The sequence below is a fragment of the Glossina fuscipes genome, unplaced genomic scaffold (assembly GCF_014805625.2).
Source record: "Glossina fuscipes isolate IAEA_lab_2018 unplaced genomic scaffold, Yale_Gfus_2 0, whole genome shotgun sequence".
Lineage (NCBI taxonomy): Eukaryota > Metazoa > Arthropoda > Insecta > Diptera > Glossinidae > Glossina > Glossina fuscipes.
The window spans coordinates 37,218,008-37,227,025 of NW_023998414.1; positions in this window are offsets into that span (position 1 = coordinate 37,218,008).

Below are 9,018 nucleotides of genomic sequence, written 5' to 3' on the forward strand. Positions count from 1 at the left end.
ATCAAAAAAATACTTGATTGTCATAAGAAAGTCTTATTATTTCTACCAGTTGAGAATGCGGGTATGTATATGCATGTATGCGTTCTCAAAAGGTTTACAACATCCAGACGGAAGCTTTAGTGATTTCATACAGTGACAGTATCAGAGTCTGTTCGTTTGTCTGTGCAGTACAGTTGTATCAGTTGTTTTTAAAAGCAGGTAGGTATTAAAAATAGTCCAAAATGTTCGAAGGAGACGCCCATAGTGTGGGGTAAAGTGAAAATATCTGTGCTTTCGTTTCGCTTTGCAGCCAATTGTTCTCCATTCAATTATATATCATAATAATCTATTATTAATAATTAGTTGAAAAATTCGTGGATATTGTGGCATTCATTGTATATTTAATACATAATTATATTCTGACTGATTGATAATTAGATCTGGATGTCGCATAACTAAATTCGACAAACAATAAATAAATTTATTGCGAAATTTTTGCACTTGACTGCAATTTTTACTGTTAAAGAAGAACCAACGATACGCTGTCCACGAAAAACATAATTTCTCATTATCAAGTTATTTAATGCACTTAAAATACTCTAGCATTCGTAGAATAAACTTTTCATACAAGGTGCGGATGTATGCAACATCCACAAAGAGTCGAGATAGGCTTGCCTTTTATTATTATTATTATACTGAAAATGATTTTGAATCGATTCAAACTTGTCTGTCCGTCTGGGCATTCGACTTTTCTTCTTTTTTTTTTTTTTGTTCAACCTATAGGTCACAATTTTTGAGATATTCTAATGAACTTTGACATGCTTGACTTATTTTTATAAGTCACGAACTTAAAGGATATTTTATGATGAGCGATAGTTCACTATAGTGGTTTACCCTATTCCAAAAATACGCGCAAAGAAATTTCAGGAGCGATATGTCCTCTCGACTGTACTGTCAGCAAATAGGAGAATTTCATCTCACTTCTTAAATATTTGTTTAATATGAATGTGGCTTGAACAGGCTTGTACAAAGTTGCGTGCGGATAGTCTGCGTGCCATCTACAAGCCAAAAAAAAAAAAAAAAAAACAACCAATGATTATGTATTTGTGTCAGAGGAATTGATTTCTTTTCTACTTAGTAAAGCGAATTGTCTGTTGTTGATTTGCTGAATTGCAAAATAATAAGAAGAAGCAGAGGAATTGATTCAATGCTAGCCATTTGCAGAGTACCCTTCATAACATAATGTCCCTTATTCGCTCTTATTTGTTAGAGATACAAGTATTTTGTTTGTTCGAATGAAATCATTCCTTTTTCTATATATATATATATATATATATATTTTTTTTTTTTTAATATTTCTGCGATATTTACGCTAAATTTGTCAAAGTGTTACTAATCAAATTTATCGCCGTACGGTCGTTTATGCTCAACCGAATATTTCACATATAGCACACAGTGTGTGAGAGTCGTGCTATGTTGCGTTATATATAACCGCATATGACCTGTGAACTTGATTAGCGGTTATTTTTAGTTAAAGTTTGTGACATGTTTTACATTCGTTCTATATATGTATATATATATATATATATAGATATATATATATATAGATATTTTGTTTTTCAATTAAATAAAATTTTAATTAACTGAAAAATTAAACTTTAGAATAATATACAATATATATATATGTATATATATATATATATACAACAGTACAAAATAATGTTAAAGGATTTTTTGTGCATTTATAGCAAACATAAACTCTCTTTAATTGCTCCCAATAATATTACAATTTCCTTTTTTTAAATCGAATATTTCTTTGCCTATTTTCTACGAGATTTCATTGCCTAAATAGATGACTAACGTGTACAGTGCTTTTTGCTTAAAAGTAAGTATCAGGTTTAAAATGTGGCTTTGCATTGCATTCCTAATAAATCAAATATAATTAATAGAGATATTTTTTGGAATAAATAATTAATTAACTGGTTCAACAGTTTGCAAGTCTATTGGCTTTAATAGTGTGCGCAAGTGTTCTGTTCTTAGAACTTGATGTGAATTCGTAAGTGATTTTCTCTCTCCCATAATATGGCTGACATAAAGGATTTAAATGTGGTCTCAAGTTCTTTGTAACGTATTCCTTTCACAAGTGCACAATAAGACTGACTGGCCACTTACAGGATGCATATATCCAGAACATCATAAAATATATACATGCAAGCCATATCTGTCCGTCCGTGTGGAGCGTGTTGTTGCCACCCTCTTAAGCGTAAATGTGAAGATGAAACATTGAAAGTTTTTGGCAAGCAAGTTAGTGTTGAAAATAGGCCAAATCGGTCGAAGGACACGCCTACAGCATCACGTAAACTGAGAATACCTCTTTTTTTTTTCAAAGGGAACGAAAAATTAATTTGTTGCTCATTACTCATAAACTACAGCAGATAAATATACAAAAATTTGATCGTATATACTATGGACAATGCTGTAGCATTTGTGTATCAAAATGGAAAAAATTAACCACGCCTACCCAATATTTTAGTGTATCAAAATTTAATTATTTTGTCAATACGTTGATAACGCGTAGAAATAAGCTTCAAACACCCTATAAAGTGTACAAATTCCTGGCTAGTTTCAAATAATGAATATATGCAAACATCGTCGCCTGTTCGTCTGTCCATCTGTCTGTTTACGCAGCTTTATAGTATTTGTGGGAAACATTGTCCCCTTCGCGAAAATATAAATATCACCTCCAAACTTGCAAAAGAATTTGAAATTGATCTAAACTTTTCAAAGGACACGCCTACAACGCCCACATGCCTCTACGGCACAAACTTTTATTTTGAAAATAGAAGAAATCAACTGCGCCCTCTCCATATTAAAGAGCATGAGAATGTTGTTCTTTTGTTTCGTTTCTCTTTTTTTGTTTTACACGGTGATGGGTACAAAAGATTCGGTCCCGATCGAACTTAATTTTCTTACTTGTTTCTTTCTTAATAATACCATCGTTATGGGTATCAAATAAAAGGACAGGGAGTGTAGAAGTAGACAAGGTAAGTGTGTTGATTCTAAATTAATTATAGTGGGCGTGATGACATTTGGATAAATTTATAATTAAAAATGCCTTGAATATGGATATCGAATAAAAGGGCTTGGAGAGTAGAATACGCAAAAGCTGCATGCATTAATTCAAAATTAATTGTGGTAAACGTCAGGAGCTGGTGGATTAATTCTTCTTAACGATATCTTTTAATCAAATCAAAAGGTAAGAAAGATAAATTTTATCCGATTCGCTTTTTTATGACAATAAATAAGAGCATGGGGTGCCATTTATCTAAAATTATGTTATTACATATACATTACAGAAGCTCGAGACGTTCTGTTCTGTTATTCAAGGCCTAGTTAGATCCGAAAGAGTACCCGAGTAGGTACGAACCGTGACTGTCAAGTCAGTATTCCTGGGTGCAAATCTCAATGCAGTAGAATTTAGTTTGGCTATAATTATAGTGGATGGGTGCTTAGCAGTAGGCGAAGGCATAACTCTTACCGATTGTGGACAAAACTACTTACGTGTGGCCGTTTCCCATCGTTTTCAGTTTTCTCACTTCTTTCCGACTGTCACGATATTACACGAATAGGAGACATACCCCGATTGCTTGGTCATATAATTAAAAAAAAAAAAAAGAAAGAAAAAAAGATGCTTCCGTTATCTCTTAATTAAATTTTAAGCAGCGTTCATCAAAATTTTTTCGATTCTGAATTTCGAGCATAAAGCACTATGATAATACCAGGGAATTTCCAATCACTGATGGTTGTAATCCAGAAGCTCCGATCAACTGTTACAGATTATTCAAAGGCTTCACTCATTTGAATACTAAGTTACTAAGCGATTGCGTGAAACATCAAAGCGTTCAGGGTGATGCTCAAGGAAGCTCAATGAAATCAGAGGTCCTAGTCGTTTGTTTTGAAATACCCAGTTGCCTGTTAAATAAATTAGAAAAAGTATTCACAAGATTTGTCTCGGTCGATTCAAGGAATTGAACGTCGAAAACATTGCTAATCTTAATTAGTCTCTAGTAACTGTCTGCTTATAATAATGCGAACAATGGTGGCGGATTACTATAAGACTCCAATCATTATTCAAAAACATGACAAATATTGCTTTTGGATTAAAAATTGCATCATAATGGAACAATGGACAATTCTGCCACCGATAACGGCGATAGCGAGTGGGTTTTGATCGCTTTCGGGTGCGCTTTGCAAGTTAAAAGCTAATCGTTATTTGATTCGCGGCTTGGTGTACCCTGACAATGGTTGGGGCAGAAGATTGTCGTTCAAATATATTTTATATAAAAATTAAAAGGCGCAAGCATTGAACCGCAATGAAAAATCACGCTACACATTATTGATATATGGTATTCTATGGATTTTTCCCCTTTTATCGTTTACTGACTTCTAACTACTTACTAACTTCGCAAAGCGATGTCAGTTATGGATGATGTAGAACAATATATGCATACGACTGACCGACTACCTTAACTGAAAGCTGTTGGTGTCATAGGCAAAGAACTGAATATTTTTTTCGTATAATGACTTAATTGTTTGTGTGCGTAGGTGTGTGCTTAGTTAAACAAAAGCTACTGTAATAATAAAACAACCGCGATTTTGAATATATTCGCAATTCAATATTATTACGCACATAGAGGCAATCACGCAATAGGCGAACGTACTGAAAAAAGGGGAAAACTAACCGCTTATTAAAAATTTAACGATATCGCACAAAAAAAAAAAAGAAGAGAACAAAGTGCGTATAAAGTGGCGGTAATTGAAAAATTGATTTTAGCTAATTATATAAACAATTTTGAAAAAGACATTCAATGATTATAAAGAAGTTTTTTTATATCAACTCGAATGGGAGTAAACAATTAATGCAGCTCGATGGATAAATAAAAACTTTCCATTAAATTGAGAGCGATTTACATTTAAACAAATCAAAATGTAATTATCGGACAAAGTCGATCATTATGTACCCTGCATAGGTTTGCTTAATATAATTTTTCATTTATTATGATGATAAGATTCTGAAACTATCCTTAGTTTTCAAGTACGGGCGTACTTTTAATGATGGAGACAGGCAACTGCAAAAGCTTGCACTAACGTATCTCAACTATTGCACAATTCATCTTCTTGTTAAAGGCCTTCCTCATATATTCATAAATATTAGACTTTGTTGCTTATCTTATGTGAGTTAGGATCCAAAGAATAGAGATTTCGGTCATCGTAATTTGGTATAATTAATTTCTATATCAAATTACAAACATGCATTAACTTTCATTCATTATCAGATATTACATAATAGACACATTTTTGTCAAATTAAAGCTTTTAGTTTTTACACAGGTCATCCGACGCCAAATTTTTGATATCAATTAACTATGCCGCAATACTATCACATAGCAATTGTTGAGGAGAAATTTTTTGTTTTATTTGCAAATTTTTTTCATTTAATGCTTGATTCAAAATAGGGCTTTATATGGTAAATCCGGCCTAAACAATGCTCGATTGGATTTTTCCTTGGGCCAAAGGACCCCAGTGTAACATATTGTAAGCTAAACCGCATAACGTATCGACAAATATCATTTGCACAGACGGACAGACAAGCTTAAATTGATTATTTCGCAAAGCTATTTCGGTGTTGCATACATCCGCATAAGCTTAATATAGCCTAAACTATAGGTGACGCAGGCATAGTGTGATTAGGTTTTGAATCCATGACCTTAACAATGTTGAAACTCTTTTCGATTTTTACATAACACTTGATTTTTTTATTCGATGTAGTGTAGGGATACAGGACGTAACACTTATCTATATATAGTAACAACGTTACTTCTCTTACGTTGGCAAAGAAAATAAAAAGTCGGTTAACGACCGAACTCAAGCACTTTTACTATATATCACTTTTCTCTCCGTGACAATAAAAAGAACAGTCATCGCGAAGAAGAAGAAATTGCGAAATACTCATCGAAAACTGATGAATAAAACCTTGAGCCTTGAGCCTTGAGCGTTTGAGATTCAGTTAATTATATTTCTAAGACGGGAAGTATTTAGGGCTACAAAGGAGTTACAGTCAAGGCTGAATTCCTAGTAAGAATATATACGTACATGCGAGCATGCGCAGTTTGTTCTCATAATTCAATTGACTGCATGAAGTGACGGTCGGGAGGAATGAATTTTCAAGGATTTTATTTAAAATATTTCTTTTCTTTTCCACAAATCAATCTTATAAGCTTTGCGTACTCAATTTATTGTTCAAAAACATAAGCGAACACCGTCCGTTAATGTAAAACTGAATCTGGTGTAATGTAAATCTTAGAAAAGTCGATTTAGAAAATAATGTCAATAACAATGGTTAAGCGTTTTGGCTCTCTTAGTAATGGTATATTGCACTCGAAAATAGAATTGGAATTCCCCTATGAATAATTAAAGAAAAAAGAAAAATAAAAAAAAAACCGGTTTCTTTCACTCTATTTTAAGTAATTTCAATAAATGACAAATTCTTGCGGAAACATTCTGCCCTCAGTCACATGAATCATAAATAAATAAGCTTTAATAAGGAAAGAGTAGTGTATGTGTGTGTGTGTGCGTGTTGTTCTACGCATATTTGCAAAGTATCTTAAAAAATCAAATATAAGGGATTAAAGCTTAAAAATTGAAAAAATAAATCAAAAATTATATTAAGTAAGGCATTGATTGCTCTACGTTTAATAAAGCACGTATACCGAAAATTATTATTATTATTATATATATATTTTTTTTTTTTTTAGAAAATGCAACTAATTAGTATTCAGGATGTCATCGCATCATGTAAGTATGCATGAACAGTGCATTTTGGATACCTACCGTGTGAGAATAATGTACAACGAGTAAGACAATTATAGTCGGCTGTAATCGAATCTTTCATACTCACCATCGTTATCTTGAAAAAGGGCTAAATGAAAGACAAAAAAAAAAAAAAATTAAATTTGCATGTTTTATAACATTTAATAGGCGTGGCCGATTTTTTTCCATTTTTGAACATTTATATTGTTTGCTGTTTATCTGTAGTAGTTTGTGAGTAATGAGCAAAAAACACAGAAAGTAAAGACGCTGTCACTTGATGTTGCAATGTAGGCGTGTCTTTTGACCCGTTCAGATCATTTTTAAATTCTTTTTTCAAATTTGAAGGCGCTATCCTCATACTTGCAAAGTGGGACAATGTCTAGATAGTCGGCCGGACGGATGGACGGACGGACATGCATGCCCTCGGCTAAGAGCTTATATGCTTGATTGGCACTATAACATCGTCCATAGAAAGTTGTTATGCATTTACCTGGCGCAGTTTGTGGCTAATGATCAGAAAACCCAATTTTTCGCCCTCGTCCGCGTATTCGTCGACCGATTATTATAACTTCACCTTTGTGCGGCCAGGAGAATATTAACAATAGTCTTTACAAAAATAGACAATCATACTTAAATCGAATCAAAATTTGATGATCAAGAATACCTACCCGTTGCGGGGTCTTTAAAGCGTTCTTTTTGGGTGCCGCAAACATTTTGATCACTTGAATATATCCCATCTTTGAATGGTGGATGTAATAACACATTTTTAACTACATAATTAGGGTAGAGGTATGTGACGGCTATACACAATTTGGAATACAGTAAGAAATTGTGTGTAGTCGGCTATGGACTAAACTTGAATACCCTACAACACTCCAAAGTTATTTATATAACGACTTTTTAAAGTAAGGCCTTATATGGGAAGTGATTAAAAAAGTGGATCCATCCAAACCATTTTCTATAGCGTTCGTCCTTGAGTTGCGTTTTAGTATCGCATTCGATTGCGACCTTTATCTTGAAATTGAAATTTATATTGACAGACATCAGACGGATAGACAAAATCATTTTCTGAATCAATCGGTATAATAAAAGATGGGTCTATCTTAAGCCCTTCCGTATATTACGTACGTCCGTACAAACTTGATGCACCCTAATGTACGGTACTTGTTCGATGTACATACAGTTTTTAAATTTTAAATTTCCCTTTGGTTATTGATCATAGAGTTTTATATTGAAAGTTACTTTATGTAGAGTATGCTCTCATATCGATCACTGATCTCTATAAGAGCGACGAATGATTACTGAGCACTCTACATTACTAAATAACATAATATGAATCTACTGCGTTTGATTGTCAATTTATGTCAAGTGTCGATGAAAAGAAACTTTCATATAACTGTTAACAGTGTTATTTAGCTAAAAGGAAATTATTTCGTCTATTGGTTGGAAAATAATACAATTAGTGAAAATTTTCTTTATAAAATAATTCTTTTAAACTACAATTATTTCATCTGCTAATTACTGCAAATAATTCTTTCTTATGTCATTTTAATGGCTATACATAATGTATATCGAAAGTTAATATATTACCTTCTATAGGTAATATGAATTGTAAATGGAGGGTTAGAAAAAAAAAAAAAAAAATTTAATTAAATACGCAATTATTTACAAAATTAATAGATAGAATCTTTAAGAAATGTTAGACTGTCATATGCAATTAGTTGGACGGTGACTAATATGTGTTGTCAAAAAAAGTGTTACAAATTAAAAAATATAATACATTTTGTTTCTTTGTATCCTGTTTGTGATTAAATGTGATCTTCGTATGTATAAAATTCTACCTACGCATAAATATGCGTACATTCATCTATGTATACAATACATATGCATATATGGATGAATGTGTATGTGTGTATGTGTATATATGTGCACGATGCCCCTACTCATCATTATAACAAAAAAGCCGCAAAATGCCAATCTGTCTGCTCTGAATGTGGTCACAATCTGAAGTTTCTTTCTCTCTTAAGTTCACTTTTCTATATATCATATACACAGACATATCGACATTGTCCTGGAGTAAATTATTATTATCACATACGTAAACATTTCTATAGGTGATGGTTAAATGTAGCGTTTGTGTTGTTTGTACTCTTTAACCGTTTTTATGTAC